Source organism: Bubalus bubalis, chromosome 18 (assembly GCF_019923935.1).
Source record: "Bubalus bubalis isolate 160015118507 breed Murrah chromosome 18, NDDB_SH_1, whole genome shotgun sequence".
NCBI classification, from domain to species: Eukaryota; Metazoa; Chordata; class Mammalia; order Artiodactyla; family Bovidae; genus Bubalus; species Bubalus bubalis.
The window spans coordinates 21,691,026-21,712,865 of record NC_059174.1 but is presented as its reverse complement, the minus strand read 5'-3'; the positions used below and the strand labels follow the sequence as shown (position 1 = coordinate 21,712,865).

Sequence of the window (21,840 nt, the reverse complement as noted above, 5' to 3'; positions counted from 1 at the left end):
AGTGTTGGCAAGGGTGTGCAAAGAAATTAGAACCTTTTTTACATTGCTGTGGGGATGTAATACGGTACAGTTGCTTTGGAAAACAGTGTAGCAGTTCTTCAAAAGTTTAAACATAGAGTTACCACATAACTCAGTAATTCCACTCCTGGGTATATACCCAAAAGAAATGAAAACCCATCTATACAAAATCTTGTTCACAAGTGTTTATAGCAGCATTATTCATAATAGCCAAAAAGTTAAAACAACAAATGTCTGTCAAGTGATGGATGGGTAAATAAAATGTGCTTTATCCATAAATGGAACATTATTCAGCCATAAAAGAAAAATGAAGTATTCACACATTCTACACCATGGACAAATGATGAAAACATACAGATTATGTTAAGTAAAAGCCGCCAGTCACAAGAAACCACGTACTTTATGATTCCACTTATATGCAATGTCTCTAATAGGCAAATCTATAAACAGAGAAAATAGATTCCCACGTGGCTCAGTGTTAAAGAATCTGCCTGCCAATGCAGGAGATGCTGGAGATGCAGGTTCGATCCCTGGGTCAGGAAGATTCCCAGGAGGAGAAAATAGCAACCCAACAGGCTGCAGTCCATGGAATTACAGGAGTCGGACATGACTGAGCACTCGCAGACAGAGATGAGGGTGGGTAGTTGGTAAAGTGAATGGGGAATGACAACACATGGGTACAAGGCTTATTTTAGAGGCGAAAAAAATGTTCTAAAGTTAGATTTCAGTGGCGATAGTCCCACGATCTTGTGAATAGGCAAAAAAGAAAAAAAAAAAACCATGAACACTGAATTGTATACTTTAAATGGGCAAACTGCACATATGCAAATTATATGTCAACAAAGTTCTTTTTCTTTGAAAAGAATAGTCATCTCTAAGTGGGCAGCTGGGGAGGAATAAAAGGGAGAGATGTCATTTATTTTCCATCATAATCCCTGTTGTTATTGTTTATTCACTAAATCAGGTCCAACTCTGCCACCCCATGAACTATAGGCCGCCAGGATTCTCTGTCCATGGAATTTCCCAGGCGAAAATACTAGAGTGGGTTGCCATTTCCTACTTCAGGAGATATTCCCGACCCAGGGATCATGTCTCCTGTGTTGGCAGGCAGATTCTCTACCACTGAGCTACCAGAGAAGCCCCATAATCCCTCTGCACAATGTGATTATATTTTACATATGATTATTAATATGATGAAAAAGTAAAAATAATTATTGGAAAAAGTACATGCAAAATGGTACAGATATCATCGAGGACACACATTCTTTGCTCATAAAGTCAAACTAAGAGAAACAACATTCTGCCCTAGAAAGTACCACACAGGGAAAATCAGGGCTTTCCTGGTGGCTCTGACGGTAAAGAATCTGCCTGCAAGGGAGACCTGGGTTCAATCCCTGGGTCAGGAAGATCCCCGGAGGAGGAATATGTCAACTCGCTCCAGTATTTTTGCCTGGAGAATCCCCATGGACAGAGGAGCCTGGGGATTGCTGTTAGATAAGAAGGAGCACTCTCACGCACATGTGGTGTGTGTGCACATGTGTATGTGTGTGTGTGTACACATATGAATCTCTTTCACACTGAGAAAGAAGTAAAATACAGCCACTGTACAAAATGAAAAATATATTCTCAGGACATCATATCAACCCTTCTGTAAGTGTTAGCACAGCCCTCCTATTGGCAAAAACTGCACGGTGCTGTGTGTTGTAGCAACACATGCGGACGAGGTCCTGGCTCTCCAGAACTCACCATCAAAGAGCCACCGACGACACCAGTGCAACAGAGAAGTCCTAAGTGATCAGAAACCAAACTAAACCCAAGTGGGCACAATGGAACGAAGGATTTACAGAGGCTGAAACTTTCGAAGTAAATCTTGAGAAGATGCACGATTCTCCCCCCAGATGAACTCCAGGGAAGGAAAACAGTGGATTGCAGGGATGAACAAAATACAGAGTAAATAGATACGCCTGGAAGCGGGGAGGCAGAGAGGGCTAGAGCCAGGAGGGGAAGGTTAAGTTAGATAGTGGTCTGGAAATATTAATAAGAGCATGCATGCATCTGTGGCACTTGGACTTTATCCTACAGTCAACAGCAATGCATTTAACTAAGATCTACAGAGAATTAAGACCACAGTCAAACAGTAAGAAAATCCATTCTGTTAGCTAAGTAAAAGATAGACTGGCAAGGACAGAGGATGCATGTGGAAAAGAAGGAAAGGAGAATGGCAAAAAAAAAAAAACAGCTCAGAAGCTGTTAAAATTTCTTTTGTTTAGTCACTAAGTCATGTCTGACTTTTTGTGACCCCATGGAGGGCAGCACACCAGGCTTCCCTGTCCTTCACTAATCTCCCGGAGTTTGCACAAAGTCATGTCCACTGAGTCAATGACGCCATCCAACCATGTCATCATTTTGACATCATTTAAACTAGAGCAGAGTCAGAAGGAATGAGCAGGGGTCAGATTTTAGAGCTGCTAATAAACTGAAAGACAGTCACAGGCTGAAGATAGATGGGGAGGGAAAGGAATGATAACCCAAGACTTTTGGAAAGAAAGCGATACTGACTTCGATAAGGGCTGCTGCTGCTGCTGCTGCTAAGTCGCTTCAGTCGTGTCCGACTCTGTGCGACCCCATAGACGGCAGCCCAACAGGCTCCCCCGTCCCTAGGATTCTCCAGGCAAGAACACTGGAGTGGGTTGCCATTTCCTTCTCCAATGCATGAAAGTAAAAAGTGAAAGTGAAGTCACTCAGTCGTGTCCGACTCTTAGCGACCCCATGGACTGCAGCCTACCAGGCTCCTCTGCCCATGGGATTTTCCAGGCATGGGTAAGGGCAGAAATTACTAATTGCCACTAAGCTAGGAGTTTGATCTGGTTTTATCTAATAGGCCAGAGTACTGAACGAGTGCAGCTGACTTTTCTCAGCACAACATACAGCATGGATTCAGGGGCCAGCCAGCCTGTGTTCAAATCCAGCTCTACCAGTACTAGCTAGAGATCTTCAAGCACACGATTTAATTTCTCTGTCCCCAGTTTCTTCATCTGTAAAACAGTGGTAATTAAAATGCCTATTTCATAGGGATACCATGTGTATCAAGGGAGATAAAGTGACTAGAAAAGTGTCTTGCAAATATTAAGTGCACTAATAGCACTTGCTATTTCTACTACGTATGGCATCTGCATAGAGACATATCAACTCCATTTTATACAATAGCAACTGAGGCTTAGGGAAACCCAGGTTCTTACACAGCTAGTTGAAGGCAGAATCCTTTATCCGTCTGGCTTCAAAGGCAATAGTATTTCCACTGTGCTACACTACCTCCAGAGCTGCTGATACAACAGCCACTACATCCATAGAAGAGCTGACTTGCTTGTGCCTTGATTTGCAGGAGAACCTAAGTAAAAAGGGTGGTCAGTTCATCAGTTTCTGAGAAGAACTGGCTCCTGCATCTCAGGACTCGGGTGAGGATGTCACCTCCTCCAAGAGACCCCTCCCTGACCCCTGAGTCTGTGTCCACTGATATCCACTCAGTGCAGAGGAAATGGTGCTGTCCCCCATTCTGAGCACTAATGCCACTGTGCTGAAACTACTCCCTAATCTCTCTATCCTACTGGTCTACCAACCTTGTGAGTTTGGGGGCTGTCCATCTTATTCACTACAAGATCCTCAGCTTTGACCAGCAACTCACAACAGCTTAACTGAAAGTGCCAGTTAAACTTGCTGCATGATTGATACCAATTTCCAATCCGTTTTATATGTATTTGTCCCAAAAGGTTATATCATACACATATATATTATTTTGTATACATACAGAAGCTAAGGCTACACTGCTTGGTCATTCCAGAATAAAAGATAAAAATCTCTTTCCCACTCATACGTTAATTGAGTGTGGCAGAAACCATGCCTGCTTACTCATCAGCTCTTCCTTCTCTTTGACCTCAACAAAGGCGCAATGAGCACAACTCCACAGAATGGATTGTGAGTGTTCCAACCCAGGGATGGCATCTTAGTCAGCACGGGCAGTCATAACAAAACACCACAGACTGGGTGGCTTAGCCGAAGTTTATTGCTTAGCGTTCTGGAGACTGGGAAGTCCAAGACAGAGGTGCTGACAAAGTAGGTTTAATTCTGAGACTTCTTCTCTTGGCTTGTGGGCAGCCCCATCTCACTGTATGCTCATATGACCTTTTCTCTGTGTGTGCACAGAGAAAAAGTGAGCTTTCTGGTATCACTTCTTATGAGGGCACTAATTCCACCTCATGACCTCATCTGACCCTAATTACCTCCCCCAAACCCCATTTCCAAGTACCATCACATTGGAGGTTAGGGTTTCAACAAATAAGTTTTGAGGGGACACAAACATTCACCCATAACACATGGAAATATCATTCACTTCTGCTAGATCCTAGATTCCCCAGCCTCCTCTGCAATGGGAATGGTCAAGCAATCCAGCACTGGCCAAAAAGGCATAATGAAAAGTCTGCTAGCAGCTTTGTGGGAAAGATTTTCCACCAAATATAAAACCCCCCTTTATCTTCCCACCCTCTTCCAGCCTTGAACAGTTACATGAGGACACGATGAATGGAATCTTGTGATCATGAGGTTAAGCCAACAGATCAAAAAGCCCCTGTGCTAAAGATGGAGAGCAGAAAATAGAAAGTACCAGCATCCTTGGTTATATTACTAAGCCACTGCTCCAGAAAACGTTCCTTCTTTTAGACAGCTTATGATGTGTAATGAGTCCTGTTTAACACACTGTTAGATAGAAATTCTGTTACTTGAAGTCAAAGTTTTCAAATTCATACTAAGTAGATGCACAAAACTTGTTAATGTACATCTCCTCGAATGTGATATTGACCACTCAAACTGAGTTGTATACATATGGGATTTGCAATCAAGTGAACACCAAGCTCATCTATTCCAGGGGGAAAGAACTGAATTTTGGAAACATTTAAAAGCCCCAACATCACCAGAGAATGTCTATTGCTCTCAAATTTTGTATGGAAGGTTCATAACATGCAGAACAGAACAGACAGGGCTATGATTACAAATAACTTCCTTTAAAAAAATAAAGAGATTCAATCTCTTATTCATAAGAAACCTAAATAAACAGAGCAGAAATCAAGAATCTGAAGTTGTGGTACTATTCAGTTTTTTTACCACTTACAAATGATGTTCAAAACTAAGGAGAAAGAAAAGGTCAGGCAGGGATCTTCACTGTTAGACTTGATCTGGTAATACCACTAACCACCACCACCTCCCCCCTCCCCCCAAAAAAAGGCTTTTTTAGCATTTTTCCATTCTGTACACTTTTTAAAAAATGTTTTGTCATGAGTTGATTCAAATTAGGAAAATAAACAAACTTCCAAAAATACCTTCAATGTGTGGAACCCGCATGCTTCTATTATGTGGCTCAAGTACTGTATGCTTCATTGCTGCTACTGGTGTGTGCTTTCCAGCTTCTTTCCAATCAGTTTTCCATGAATACAAAACTCTTTTGTTCTGGCTAAAGTAAGTTTCATTTTAAGATTTAAAGTTCTAGAGGAAATCCTTATACAACACTATTAGTGATACCTCAAGAGTGCTGCCATGGTAGACAGGAGACAAACCCAACCTTTTCCCAAGACACCTACAAGTGCCACATATCACTTCTTGTGTCATCTCCATATGACTCATATTTCAAGATGACTGGTTAAACCACACCATGACTGTCTTGAAAAAAGCCTTAAATTACATCAAATGTCTCAAAACAGCTACAGCTTTTTCTAAGAGTTCTCAGATTCTGTCTTCAAACCCATCAGGAAAATACATCTAACTGAGGAGAAAAAATCTCCTTCACTTAGGAGTGGCTAATTCTCTAGTTTTCCAAATGTGCATCTCCTCTAGGTATAAACTCTACAGTAGCCCTGTATTAATTAAGTTCACCTGTAGAGAAGTTTCAGCCAAGCAATGTTGGTGCCATACAAATGAAGATTAAATAAAACTCTGAAAGATGAGCTCCCTCTAGGGTCTGAATCTGAGGACTCTGCCAATGGGCTTCCCTGGTGGTTTAGACGGTAAAGAACCTGCCTGCAATGCGGGAGACCCAGGTTTGATCCCTGGGTAGGGAAGATCCCCTGGAGAAGGGAATGGTAACTCTAACTCCAGTATTCTTGCCTGGAGAATTCCATGGACAGAGAGGAGACTGTCAGACTCCTCTACAGTCCATGGGGTTGCAAAGAGTCAGACACAACTGAGCAAATAACACACATACACACACACACACACACACACACTCTGCCAACAGACTATTACAGGGTTGTGACTGGAGCCCCTCTGAGTCCTCAAATCTCTTTTAAGAAGCCAGACTCCTTTCTTCCCTCGTTCATTCCTTCCTTCCACCATAACATTATTCCCTCTTCCCCTGGACCCAGCACATTTCATGGGAAGCCAAAAATGTCAAACATTTCCGTGGATAAACAGAAATCTGCCGGCCTTTCTGTTTGTTTTAATGCTTGCTGTTGGTATGAGAGGTGACAACGTGCCTCAGGCACCTGTCTCTCCATCCAGGCCAGGCAGGTCATCTTCCTTTTATCAGAAAGGAGGGGAGGTCATCACACTTTAGTGCATGTTGACACCACTGCTAATAAAAGCAAGATAAGAAGTCCATGCCCTTAAGGTGCCTTAACCTCTCCCTCACCTAAAATAAGAGATTTCACAAGTGTCTCCTCTGAAGTTGGAACCAGGAAGTGATCTGACACCACGCGGCCTTAACCACACAGACATCTATCTACCAGGTAATCCAAGAGAAAGCTGTGAAGCGCAGGAGAAACCCTAACTCAGAAGGTTATTCCTCTTTCCTTTGGGCAAGTAAGATGGTTCCTTTAAGAAAGCAAAAGTGAATCAGGATACTGGTTTCTCAAACAAAATAGCAGAGCCAAGAATCAGATCCATTTTGAATCACTCATCTGAAAATAGTACTAGTGAACTTAGCTGCTAATTCATAGCTTTCAAATTTTTTTAACATTTTGAACCATTAATTCGAAAGAAATCTTCTTCAAAAGTATAAACATCTAAAAAATACATAAAAAGAAGCCAAGCCATTCGCAGGCCTCCACCTCCTGGAGCAGAGTCCTAGAGGTGCCCAGGACACAGGTTGCAAATCATGCACCAGAGACCATGCTTCACTCACTTCAGTCGTGTCTGACTTTTTGCGGCCCCATGGACTATAGCCCACCGGGCTCCTCTGCCTGTGGTATTCTTCAGGCGAGAATACTGGAGTGGGTTGCCATTTCCTCCTCCAAAGGATCTTCACGACCCAGGGATCAAACCCGTGTCTCTTGCATCTCCTGCATCAGCAGGTGGGTTCTTTACGGCTAGCTCCACCTGGGAAGACCACATACCATTTGAAAAGGGCAAAACTTGAGATCTGCGGTTTGTTTTTTCCATTCTCTCTCTTCTTTTGTCTCCTCTTAATAGCCATACGGAACACTCCTCTTGTTGTTCAGTCACTAAGTCATGTCTGACTCTCTGCAGTCCCAAGGACTGTAGCCAGCCAGGCTCCTCAGTCCTCCTCTATTTCCTGCTAAGTCACTTCAGTCGTGTCCGACTCTGTGCAACCCCATAGATGGCAGCCCACCAGGCTCCCCCGTCCCTGGGATTCTCTAGGCAAGAACACTGGAGTGGGTTGCCATTTCCTTCTCCAATGCATGAAAGTGAAAAGTGAAAGGGAAGTCACTCAGTCGTGTCCGACTCTTAGTGACCCCATGGACCGCAGCCTACCTGACTCCTCCATCCATGGGATTCTCCAGGCAAGAGTACTGGAGCGGGGTGCCATTGCCTTCTCCACCTCTATTTCCTAGTTTGCTCAAATTCATGTCCATTGAGTCAGTGATGCTATCTAGCCATCTCATCCTTTGTCGTCCCCTTCTCCTAATCTAAGAAACACACTGGCACAAAGAAGATATTCAATACTTTTTACAGCCTATCTTGACAATGATTTATACACCTTTTCCAGAAGGTAATTTGGTAATATGCATCAAAGGGCCTTAAAAAATGGCACAATCTTTTGACCTAATTGTTCACAGTTTCTAGAAATGTATTCATTAAAAAAAAAAATAAATAATGCACCTAAAGACATCTGAACACAGCATTATTTATGTTAATAAAAGTAAATGAAATAAGCTAAATGGTCAACAATAAGGAACTGCTTAACTATTATAGACATATGAAGGATCTACCATGCTTTGGCATTAAAATGCTTCTAATATAATTTTTTTTTAATGCATGACAACTCTTTACAGTGTCAGCTGGAAAATGTAAAGATACATGTATGGATTAGATATATTATAAAGTTTACTTATCGACTGAACTAGATACTAAATTTAGTGCTATCTTCCTTGGCCAAAAATACATAGCATGCTGGATTATTTTAAAAGGCAACATAAAAGTTTATCTGGAGCTAGTTTACTCACTGACACCATATCCTAGTGGTATTATAATTATTAAGAAATTAACATAATATACTGTTTTCTAATGTGTTCACACTCCACCCTCAGTTTCCTTTAATATGATGTTGGTTATTTGAGGCAGGCCTAAGGGAAGAAATCCCACGAACAGTAGTGGAATATTTTGACCTAAGGTATCTTCAAAAGGCATATATCCACTTTGATCATATTTAAACTCCATGATAAATCTGTTCGTAAACAATTCTGTATATTACACCACAACAGATGACAGTTTACGGAGTTTGTTTTGTTCCAGATCCTAAGTCAGATACTGAAAATACAAGAGCTGAATAAAAACACAGTCGTTGCCTTTGAGGAGCTCAATGAACTAGCCATGTAAATGGACAAACAGGTACAGTGAGGTTAAAGGTAAGAAGCAGATGAAACACTAAGGGCAGCAGAATCAGATAAGTCTCAGAAGAGGTGGCACTCAAGGCCACTGTTGACAGAAATCTCATTTTCTCATTCTCTTAGTGCCAGTGAGGTAGGAGAAGAGTCCAGGGAGGAAAAAGTCATGTGTCAAGGCACAGAAGTCAAAATGTTCAGGACTGCTTTGTTTTCTTATAGGAGGGTATCAGGTGTGAAGTTGTAGGGGGAGAGGGGAGAGGCCAGGGGTCAAGCCCAGATAATGAAGGAGACTGAAACAATTGAAACCTCATATGGCAAGCCCAAGGGCCTGAATTTTTAACATGCAGCCAGTGGCAAATCTCTGAGAAATGGTCAATAGTGGAGTGCTACGGCCACTTTACACGTCTAAAGCTGGCAAGAGAGACAGACCACAGGCTAGGAGCCTAAGGAATTTTTTTTTTTAATGGCATGAACACAGGAGTGACATGAAGATGAAGAGAGGAGACAGAGAGTGGGAGGGAGAGTGGGAAGGAGAGAGAGAGGGCGGGAAGGAAGGAAGACATTAGGACAGAGGTCAGAACTTGGTGACCAGCTGGCTGAGGAGCAGGAGAAACAAGTGTGATCCCCTTTCATACGGAAGCCCTTCTCCCATCCTCCCAGGGCCTTCTCTCTCCCCTGGTCAGGTCTCTGCTGAAAGAATCCTCCACTGAGAGCTCTTTCCTGACAACACAAACAATCCTTGATCCTCTCACCCTGCTTTATTTTTCTCCACAGCCTTTAGAACTATGAAAGAAGTAATTATTTGTTGGCTTGTTTATTAGCTGTCTCTACTTGCAGAATCTGAGCTCATGAAGGCAGGTACCATCAGTCTGTTAGTTCATGGCTGGATTCCAGAACTCAGAATACAGCCCAGCACACAGTGAGAGCTCAGAAAATATTGGGTTGTACAAAAAGTTCATTCAGGTTTTTCCATAAGCTGTTATGGAAAAATCCTTATGAACTTTTTGGACAACACAATATTTGTGGAGTGAGCAAAGGAGGGAGAGGGCAGGCAGGTCACTCAGATTTGTGGTTTGACTGCTTGACTAAAATGTGATATTATGAACTAAAATCAGTAACATTGGGGGGGGGCAGATGAAACACAAAGAGAGTCTTGAGTTCTAGAGTATGCTAACTACCCAAGCATTGCCTTAGGACTATATAATAAATCTTTCCTGCTAAGAAAAAGACAAAAAAGAAATCAGGAAGTACCTATAGGGGTCCCAGAGGTCTGCATAAAAGCAAGTACTTTTCAGAACAAAGTTGAGTCCGTTGAACTGAGGTAGATAAACCTAGACCCTGTTTTACAGGGTGAAGTAAGTCAGAAAGAGAAAAACAAATATCATATATTAACACATACATACAGATTCTAGAAGAATGATACCAATGAATCTATTTGCAGGGCAGGAATAGAGACGCAGACATAGAGAACAGATTTGTGGACTTGCGGGCGAAGGAGAAAGTGGGACGAACTGAGACAGTAGCACTGAAACATACGCATTACCATGCATGAGACAGAGAGCTAGTGGGAAGCTGCTATGTAACACCGGGAGCCCAGCCTGGTGCCCTGTGATGACCTAGATGGGTGAGACGGGAGTTGGGAGGGAGGCTCAAGAGGGAGGGGATATATGTATACGTAAGGCTGATACACAATGTTGTAAGGCAAGAAAACAACATAACATTGTAAAGCAATTATCCTTCAATTAAAAATAATTTAAAAAAAAACATGTGTAATATCATGTATGAAACGAGTTGCCAGTCCAGGTTCGATGCACGATACTGGATGCTTGGGGCTGGTGCACTGGGACGACCCAGAGCGATGGTGTGGGGAGGGAGGAGGGAGGAGGGTTCAGGATGAGGAGCACATGTATACCTGTGGCGGATTCGTTTTGATGTTTGGCAAAACTAATACAGTGTTTGAGGTTTAAAAATAAAATAAAATTTAAAAAAAAAAACAAGAAAAAAAAGAAAAAAAAACTTTTCAAACAAAATCTCCTTTCATCCTGACATTAGTACCCCTATTTCTGCAAATAAAGAACCTGAGAATAAAGGGTTAACTGACTTATCCAAGGTGACACAGTTGAATGTGGCAGAAACAAAACTAGAATTTGCAACCATTTACTCCACAAAGCTAGAAGCATATCAAGTTTGATTTCCAGCATTTTTCATATACGTTAACAATATTGGAGGCTGCCCCTCATCCTTCTCCACCTCAGGATGCTTTTTAATTGAGTCTCAGATGAATTTCTTCAGTCTCAGATGAAAAGATGGCTTTCACCACCATATTTTTCTCAAGAAATACCTTGCCTAAGACTGACCTCTGAAGTTTCTAAGACTTGGTCACAGCCAATGAAACTCTTATGTTTGAACTTCTTTACCGTGAGAAGAAGAAAAAAAAAAGTCTTATCATCCCTTTGTAAATTATTTTAAAGTTCAATCCCTGCTTTATGAATCACACAAACTGAGGTCGCATCCCTTTGCAAAATTACATAAATACTAAAGTAAACGTTTAATCCTGTCAGTGAACCCCAGGTATCACTGGGGGAGCATCAGTCCCTTAAGCAAAACGGCCAAAAGCTGATAGAATATGCAAGACAAGTCCAAGAGCTTAGCTGGCGGAGCTGCTCAGATTCATGTTGTGCTGTTTGAAACTCAGACCACAGGAGACAACAGTTCACTTTTTTCACCGTGGCAACAGATTCAACCTCTTGGCCCTGTAAAAGTCATCTGAATATATTTAACCAAAAGAAAAATGAAAAGAGAGAAAAAGCGAGAGAGAGAAGAAGAGGGGAGAAACTTCTGGATGGACAATATATTCAGCCCTCTGATTTTATATGCACATTTGATCATGCTGTTGACAGCCTTGGAAGTTAAGTAATATGGACTGCTGCACAGAGGTTTCAAACCTTGATGGAAACCAATGGCAGGCTCCTTTTGACAGTCAAATAATGACAAGCACGTTGCAGGCCAATGCCCGTCATTCACCAATATCTCCAACCTGCTCCAACCACTGCGCAGCGACTAAGTGGAGGGTCAGAGGTTAAGCTCTAAGAAGCCAGCAATGAAGGGCAACTGTCATGCACCACTGCCCGTGGTGAGGCGGCCAGGAGTGGCTGTCTCTTCCACAACATGCACAACGGTCTCATTCTGTCCAGGCAGAGACACATCTGAAGGTCCTAAATGAGACCATTGCCAATTCATGAAGCTCCAAACTGACAGCATGCCATTCAAGCTGTCTCCGATTTGACTTTTCTTCCCCCTATTTCAAATCACAAATCCATGCAAAGTATACAGTTAAGCAGAACTCTTCAGCCATGGTTTTAAGCACCGCTAGGCTTTTAGACACGAACGTAGTCTCAGACACATACACCTTCTCAGAGCCTAAAGAAGAGAAAGAAAATGCAAAATTAATGTATTCTTCTTCGGGGAGTTTCTAATAAAGCATATCATTCAAAACGGCACAGAAGAACCCAGGTGCCAGTTTTCTAGGAAAGTTCCTAAGCATCAAAAGAAAAGAAAAGAATCTGGAAAATGAATTATGTCACCTTAATATCATATTACTATGACAGCATAAGAATGTAATATATGGAGAGAATTTTATTTAATGAAAGCAACAGAATTTTAAGTATATAGTAACTTATCAATATTTTTTATATTTTTTGCATTGGTTCCAAAAATATAGTTCAAAAATGATTCAAAGTTTAGCACACAAGACAAATACATCCTTCTACCATTCTGAGATCTTAATGCTTTTTTACACATGACCCCACTCAGATATGTGTTAACATATTAACAGAGAGATTTCTTCTTTATTTTTACTAAGTAAAAAGAAATGTCTCATCTTATTCAGAAGCTATATGACTGTAACTGAAAGTGACTGGCTAGGATCAAGAATTAATTTAAACAACTCTTCTTACACCCTTTTCACCATCAATGAGATGTCTATCCACAAATAAAGCCATAAGTGGCCCTCAAAAGAGAAAGCCTAAGAGGTATGAACTTGAAAATGAACCTTATTTGAAGGTGTTGGTCTTCACCAACTGAAGCACTAACTAGTCAGTCTTTAAGCTTTGATCACTATCACCTACTGTTCCTTAATGAAGTCTGAGGAGAGGAGATAACCTATCAACTCTAAAGAACAAAGCTTACAAAGACACACAATTACTAAAGCTTTTACAGTCAGAGGTCAACAAACTGCCCTTTGCTCTAGCGACAAGAACATAGCTAGTCTCTAATACAGAGCTGCAGATAGCCAAACAAGAGTTTCTTTAAGCATGCATGAATATGTAATGTACCAACCTTCTACTCCCAGGCAAAACCAGAAATTATGGTGTATAAACTTAGATTACTATTTGTAACTCTGATCAAGAAAAATACTTCAAGCCACAAGTACCTATTGTTCAAAATAAAGAAACCAAGCAAGCATTCTGTAATACAAGAGACATGATTAAGAATTTGAATACGAGATGACTTCTCTTCCCTGAGGGATAAAAATCTAGGGGGGGAAAAAATCTCTTAGTTCGTATTCAGGCAAGTATGATACACAAAAATCACAAAGGCTGAATTCCAAGACAGGAATTTCTTCCCCAAATCCCTTTATTTTAAACCTGGGTTGCAAACCCCCAAGTTTAATGTGAACGGACACAGGACAAATAAAAGGAAATACTTCGTTTGGTACTACCGAGTCAACTGATGGCACTCATATTCTTAAGGGATGATACAGAACAAAATTTTAAATGGTTTCAAAAACAGATTAGCTGCTTAATCAGTCACAGATTCACAATGGGTAACAAAGGTAAACTAAGAATTTAGGAGAGTCAGATCCCTGGGCAGAGCCCCCAAAAAATTCACTTGGATGAGTCCAATGCTCCAATTACTAAAATATAGGCAAAGTCAATACTACAGGAAAAAGAAAGTGTGATGCCTGAATCTGTCATTGACAAGCCCAGATTAAGAGGACAAGCTAAATTCCCTCCTCAGGCCTTCTTCCTCTGTGACGTTGCATGGAGGGTCCCCACATTCATGTAGATGCCATACAGAACATCAACCTGTGGTCGTAATATCCATCATTTATTTCCCCCTTCAAATATCTTATGGGGGCAGGATTGTCCTTTGATGGACAAAAGAATGCATCAAAATGACATTTTCTTGGAAAGAAACGCATTTGATTCATATCCTCAAAAGATCAGGATGACACCTGCTGTTTCACTTTCTCCATTCACTCCCTATAATCCTCCCGTACCTTTCCACATATTCCAAATTTCAATATCAAAAAGGTTCTTTCATATATACACATAAGATTCAGCAAGATTCAAAAAAAAATTGAATTAAACAATAAGGTTCTACTGTATAGTACAGGGAACTACACTCAATATCCTGGGATTAAACCATAATGGAAAATATAAATAGAACTGTATGCATGTGTATGCACATCACTTTGCTACACAGCAGAAATTAACACACTGTAAATCAACTATACTTCAGTTTTTTTTTTAAATTGCTTAATGTGGCTGGATTCAGCAACATTAACAAGCAGTCAAATTAGTGACTCTTGCTATTTCAAGGTTCCACAGGTCAGGGAAAGTGAGCACAACACCCACAGGAAGGATGAAGGCTGAAGAATGTGGACTCAACGGTACCCTGGTATTTGCTCCACGTGCTGAGAAGCCCAGAGTCCTGTTAGACCTGACCAACGTTATTCTCTCTCCCCTTACTATGTGCCTTTTTTGTTAGATCCTCAGCGATGCAGCTTCCCCAGTGGCTCAGATGGTAAAGAATCTGCCTGCAATGCAGAAGACTTGGGTTCAATTCCTGGGTTAGGGAAGATCCCCTGGAGAAGGGAATGGCTACCCACTCGAGTATTCTTGCCAGGAAATTTCCATGGACAAAGGAGTCTGGTGGGCCACAGTCCATGGGCTGGGCAAAGAGTCGGAAACAACTAAGTGACTAACACTTTCACTTTTCAGTGATACAGTGAAACAGCATTTAATTTTATCTTTATTTTGTAAATGAAAGCAAAGACCTGTAAGCTTAAAGCTCAAATAATTATAGAAATATTGCTACATGCTGGCGGGGGGGTGGGGGGGGGGGGGGCAGCATTAAACTAAATTTAAACTAAATGGAGGAACTGCCTTCTCCATGTCTGATTCCATAATGTGAAATGCACACTGAAAGCCTAGTGGTGGCTTAGTCACTAAGTTGGGTCAAACTCTTGTGACCCCATGGACTGTCAGGCTCCTCTATACATGGGATATTTCAGGCAAGAACAGTGGAGTGGGTTGTCATTTCCTTCACCAGGAGATCTTCCTGACCCAGGGATTGAATACTGGTCTTCTGCGTTGCAGGCAGATTCTTTACTGACTGAGCTACCAGGGAAGCCTAAGTCCTTTGAGATCCTTGGTTTAGCAGATGAGTGAACCCAAGCTGGTATCCTGCTTTCCTCCTTTTGACAGAACAAAAGCCAGACACACTCACTTGACCATATTCATTGTACACTGAACTATACTGTGCAAAGAGTACCAGTTGCCTCTGGGTCATGAAATAGTACTAAAAACTTTATAATCATTCATTGATTTAGTTTTCAGCATACTATATCATTTGAATCCAATGGGAGCATAAAGAGCTATTTGTGAGGTCAACCACGGTACAGACAGATGCTGACATGCTATTGATGGCAAGGTGGAAAGAAATTGCTAAATACAGCAGATCAATACCTCGTTTCACTGTTACAGCCTTCTGCCGACATAAAATATATATCTTTACAGCTACAAAAATAATAATAATGAAAGTGGGAGATAAATGTTTCCCTCAAGGTAAACTATTTGATTAGCTAAGGGCAAAGGTGACAGCAGCAGATACACTAAAGTAACTTTATAGTCTTAAATAAAAACAGGAGGAAGAGCAGTAGATGAAGTGGCAAAATGAGCCAGGACACATAGGTGGTTCAGATATAACTCTTTCAAAAAAAAAAAAACACAGTGATAGGTAAAGGGCCACCAAAATCTAAGGTTTTCTTATGGTCCACAAATAGAATTTCCTGAGATCTACTCTATCATACGGGGATTCAGGTTTGTTTTCTTTTTCTTTTTTTTGTAATTTATTTTTAATTAAAGTTGATTTATAATGTTGTATTAATTTCTGCTGTACAGCAAGATGATTCAGTTATATACACATATACATTTTTTATATATATTTTTCCATTATGGTTTATCACAGGATACTGATAAATCCCTGCATTATACACTAGGACCTTGGGGACTTTTTTTTTTATGTTTCTAAACAGAATATTTTTTGTTGATGGAAAACAAATCAAAAGATGAAGATAAACAAATGCTCTGTAAAGTTAAAAAAAAAAAAACTTTACCTTCCAATCTATACATGCTTCTTCCATTTGACTGGAAATGTTGAAAACCAATTGTCTGTAGTACACTGTTAGATGGGCTTCGGGAAGATCCCCTGGAGGAGGGCATGGCAACTCACTCTAGACGTCTTGCCTGGAGAATCCCAGGGACAGAGGAGCCTGGCGGGCTACAGTCCATGGGGTCGCAAAGACTCAGACATGACTGAAGCAACTTATCATGCACCCATGCACGCCCTTGTTAGATACATAAAGCAAATTTATACCATGGTTCTTAGCCAGAGGGAGCTTACAATCTCCCTAGGAAAAAGATAATTACATAAAACACAAATAAGTAGAAATAACAACAAAAATGCCAAATTTAATATAACCAAATGTCAAGATGTCAGGTACCATCCACCAGTAAGTGTGCCACGGGCTTCATTAGTGTTATTACCATACATTTCAACATAGGAAATAAGGTCAGCAAAGGAAGAGACGAAAAGAATAATCCTCAAAAGGTTTGTGAAAGAGTGGGGAACTTGAGATAACTCCTCAGGGACCAGGGGATCTAACACAACACCATCATATTAGTTTCTAGTTCTCTGAGATAAAACTTTATTTTTTTTTTTTTTGGTAAATCCTCAGAGTTTGAGCTTAAAAACAACCCAACAAAATTGGCCATCAATTATTTGAGATATAAAGTCTCACAGGCATCTTTAAAAGTTGCCTGAAGGGTATGTGTGTTTTTAAAGTTATACCAACTTTTTCCAGTTACAATGAACTGTTAAAAAAAGTGGGGGAGTTGGGGGTGGGGTATGAAGAGGATTATACATATACATGTTGTACGAGAAGCCACAATACTGAAATGTCAGTGGTTACATGAACTCTTTCAATGAATACTATTTTTAAAGAAACTATTTAACAATTACACAGAATACAACCAGTCTGCATTCCGATGGCATTTAGCAGTTTAAAGCAACCTGTTAATCTAAGACTGACTTACCAGATGGCATACACTTCCTCAAAGCACATGTAGAGACTTCTTTTTTTAATGGAAATATAGTTATTTACAGTGCTTCAGGTGTACAGCAAAGTGATTCAGATAGACATATATATTTATATTCTTTTTCAGATCCTCTTCCATTATGGGGTCTTACAAGATATTGATTACTGTCCCCCGGTTCTTGTTGTTTATTTTATATATAGTATGGGTAAACTTTATCGTTATAATTTATCCCTCCCTCCCTCTCATTCCCCTTTAAGTTTTTCTATGTCTGTGAGCCTATTTCTGTCCATTTGTATAATTTTTTAGATTTCACATATAAGTGATATCATACAAAAATGGAAATGAATCTTTATGAATTTTATAATTTGTTATCAATATATGTAAATAACACTAGATTTTTAGTCTGTATTTTGGGAGGAGAGTATGTGTTCAGTTTTCTTCGGCAGAGAAAACAGGACTGTACCAAAAAATTTATGTCCTCAAATAATGCACATCCATTTCACTGTGTGTTGATACAGCTATCTACGTAACTCCAATAAACTCCAATAAATCAGAAGCTCTGTTTCGCAGAAGAAATTTCATGGTTGGGAACAGAGCTCCTACTACTACTACTAAGTCGCTTCAGTCGTGTCCGACCCTGTGCGACCCCACAGATGGCAGCCCACCAGGCTCCCCTGTCCCTGGGATTCTCCAGGCAAGAACACTGGAGTGGGCTGCCATTTCCTTCTCCAATGCATGAAAGTGAAAAGTGAAAGTGAAGTCTCTCAGTGGTGTCAGACTCCTAGGGACCCCATGGACTGCAGCCTACCAGGCTCCTCCATCCATGGGATTTTCCAGGCAAGAGTACTGGAGTGGGGTGCCATTGCCTTCTCTAGTAAACTTAAGGATCAGTAGGTAATAAGCAGTTGAAAAGTGAATTCCAGAAAACATTCAATCAACAAATGTTTACTATATCTGCCAACAAAGTTCTGTGGTAGATATTTCAGAGGGCACACACTATACACATACACATTTTTTTTTTAATAGTTTCTGCTCCAAAAAAACTTGATAATTTCTCTATTGGGGAATGGGGATGGTAGAGTAGTGGATAAGGCAAGAATACTAAAAGCCTTTTCTTTTCAATCATATTTACATCCATATAACTTTTTTCGTGTGTTCATAATTCTTTTACATTCATCATCATTTGACAACAACTCAGAAGATGCAGAGGGGAGTGAATGATCATTGCCATTTTACAGATGAGGAGACATCACAGACACTGGGGAATTCGTACCAGTTAATGAATGCCTAGTAAGTGACAGATACAAGGTCAGAAGTTTAGGCTCCTAACTACCAGTGAAGTGCTCCCACCATGGCAGCTACTGTTTCATGTAAAGTCTACACGGCACAATGAAAAATCTGGGAAGTGGTTAATTCCTTTGTGAAGGGAGAGACTGATTATTTAGGGCGTGTGGTGTTCAAGATTCTACACAGACTGGAATGAAAAAATAAATAAAATGTTGTTTGTAAAATGAAGCAGAGAAAGAGATCAACAAAAAATCATTATAATACTGAAAGGTAAGTGCCACAAAAACAGGCACAAATTGTTACAGAAACACAGAAAATTATTTTTAAGATTTTGAAGTGCTTTCCATATTAAAAAAAGAATGAAAATAAATGAACAAATTATTCAAGAACTCAGACTTTATTTCAAAAATAAAAACAACAGAAATTTAAGCAAAGCAGAAGGAAACAACAAAGGCAGAGGTAAAGATAGGTGAATAAACATAAACAAATCCAAGAGCTAGTTTTAAAACAAGTATAATCAATTTTTGAAGACAATATATGTATACAGGAAGTTATAATTTAAACCGAGATAAAAACAGTGAATATGGAATTTTTAAATTATGAAACGGTACAATTCTATCTTAGTAAACCCGAGAATATGTTCAATACCATGCCAATACATTTGAAACCTCAATTCCTGAGAAAACAAAATGACCAAAATTTACTCAAAAAGAAGAAAACTAAATAGACCATTAACTAGAAAAGATACTGAAAAAGTCATCCAAAAATTATCTTCCCCAGCATCGCATGAAGAGTTTTACAAGCTAATTTAGTTCAAACTTCCAGGGACAAATAATGCTGGTGTTCTATAAATGGCTTTAAAGCACAGACGAGGAAAATGGCGTAATTCATTTTATGACACATGCTATGTATCAAAACTAAACTAGGTATCAAAACTAAATAAAGCACAAAAAGGAATATTTCACAGCATTTTAACTCATCTTATCTCCCTCTATATTAGTCAAAAGAGCTTTATTAAGTTTTACTAACTCGAGTATGAATTATGACCTTAACATGTATATTAAATATGCCTCCTTGAAGATTCTGACATACCCCCTGAGGGTATCACTCTCCAGCTGCCCTGGTGATCACTGCTTCAGACCCATCTGACTTTCCTAACTGAAATACAAAAAGGTTGCATTCAGTAGCATGCTAAAAGGCCAACACAATGTGACCAATTAGAATTTGTCACCAGGAGACAATGTTAGAAGCTGTATTAAGAGATTATATCTTATCAGTAGGAGAAGGAAAGATATTACCATCTAAATAGATGTCAAAAAATATTCAATAGAAATTCAACCTCAGTCCTAAAGGGAAAAAAAAAGTAAACTAAGAATCAAAGATTATTGCCAACAACTACTATTATACTTAATACTAGAATCCCAAAGCATCACTATTAAAGGCATGATTATGCTATCACCACTATTTAGAGGTTCTAGACAATGTGATAACGAAGAGAAAAAAAGGAGGGGAGAGTGTATTACTGAAAGTGGGGAGAGAGACCAAGTTTTATTTGCAAATGATTAAATTATCTAACTCCTAAACACCTAGAAAACCCAAGAAAAGCAACAACAAAAAATTGTTAGAATGATAAGCATGCGTTCTGTACTGCGGTCAATTATGAAAGTAGCACAGAAGAAAAGTTTTCTCAAGAACAATTTTAAAAATACAATTTAAAAATACCCCATTTACAACAGTAACCAAACATAGTAATTCAATATGTAAAATACCCAGGAATAATCCTAAAAGGTAATAAAAGTATCTGATTGAAGAAAATCACTAAACTTCCTGAGGGTCATAAAAGAAAGCCTAAATATATGTAAAAGATAACACTGTTAAATAAGAAATTTTCTTTACCATAAATACTTCAATTCTTTCCAATTTAAGCTCTAAAGTTAACACAATAACAATACACCACCAAAGGGTTGGTAAAATATACAGGAGATTTTGAAAAAGTGAATTTTAAGTTTCTCTGTAAAAATGTTTAAGTTGCCTTCTCAGTGTAAGAGCCAAGGAACTTCTAAAACAAAGAATAACCATGGGGGCCGTGTACTGCCAGATACCGAAAGGTACCACAAAACTCTGGTAACTAAAGTGATTTTTCAGAATAACAGACAAAACAAAGGAAACAGAATATAAAGCAGCTATGAGTATTTTGGCATTCAATCTAGTAAATAAATGCAGCAGGGAAAACTGGTTAATCTTTTAGGAGCAATGAAACATCTACTCCATACCATACAACAACTAGATTTTAGATGCATTACAAGAATTATGTGGAAAAATTAAAATGTAAAATAACTAGACAGACATAGAAGTGACCATTAATTAGATATTTCAGTGGGAAAATTTTTCCTATTCATAAATAAAGGAAAACTTTTGAATATAAAAAATACAAATGTAAAAAAAGAAACTAGGAAAAATATTTCCAGCACATGAGTAACAAATAATACCCTTAATCTATGAACTGTTCTTACAAATCAATAAGAAAAGATACACATTAGTAAAATGAATGAAGGCGATATGAATGAACAAATTACAAAAGAACTGTATCTGGCCAATAAACCCAGTAGAAGGAACTTCAATCATACAGTACTTAGTAATTAAGAAAATATAAACTAGTTCTACAATAAGCTCCTACTCATCTCTTCCAGATGGCAAATATTTTCATCTTGTGACATTTCCCGGTGTTGGAAAGGATGGACAAATATGTATTCTCATGCACTGCCTGTCAGAATGGAAACTGGCATCACCCCTCTGGGTGGCAATTTGACAATGTAAGCCAAAAATCTTTACAAATGTTGACCTGACGATTCACCTTCCTTTAATTTACCCTATGGAAAATAGCAGATATTTGTGCAGAGATTTATGCACAAGAATGGTCACTGAAGCATAATTTATAACAGCAGGGAAAAAAAAATCCATATACTTGTAACATTATGGAAAAATATTCACAATATACTGGATGCAGGTAAGTAAAAAAGACCAGAGTCCAAAACCAGAGTCCATAATATGCACATTATGATTCCAATTTTTGTTTAAAATATCTCTTGTATAAATATGTATCATAAACTTATTTTAGATAATAATAGGACCATATTACATATATAGTACATATAACAGGCATAATAATAATATTCTAACAAATATGTAACACAGTGAATCCTCTTAAGGATTATGAGATATTTTTTCCTTGTTTGGTATTTTTCTATATATTAAAATTCTTCTAAAATAACAAATTACATAATCAGGAAAAACCAGTACTTTAAATTAAAAAATGCTTCACC

The 21,840-nt window shown here is 39.2% G+C and overlaps 1 protein-coding gene and 1 long non-coding RNA gene across 2 annotated transcripts in view; both read right to left on the bottom strand.

Annotated features, from left to right (window-relative positions):
* FTO (FTO alpha-ketoglutarate dependent dioxygenase) overlaps window positions 1–21,840 on the bottom strand; it is a 422,524-nt gene that overhangs the window by 383,269 nt on the left and 17,415 nt on the right. The window lies entirely within an intron of this gene.
* Window positions 10,988–17,948, bottom strand: LOC112580232. The gene is made up of 2 exons (XR_003104528.3): window positions 16,249–17,948; window positions 10,988–12,266 (listed from the first exon to the last, which is right to left on the bottom strand). It is a non-coding gene; the product is annotated as an uncharacterized LOC112580232 (long non-coding RNA).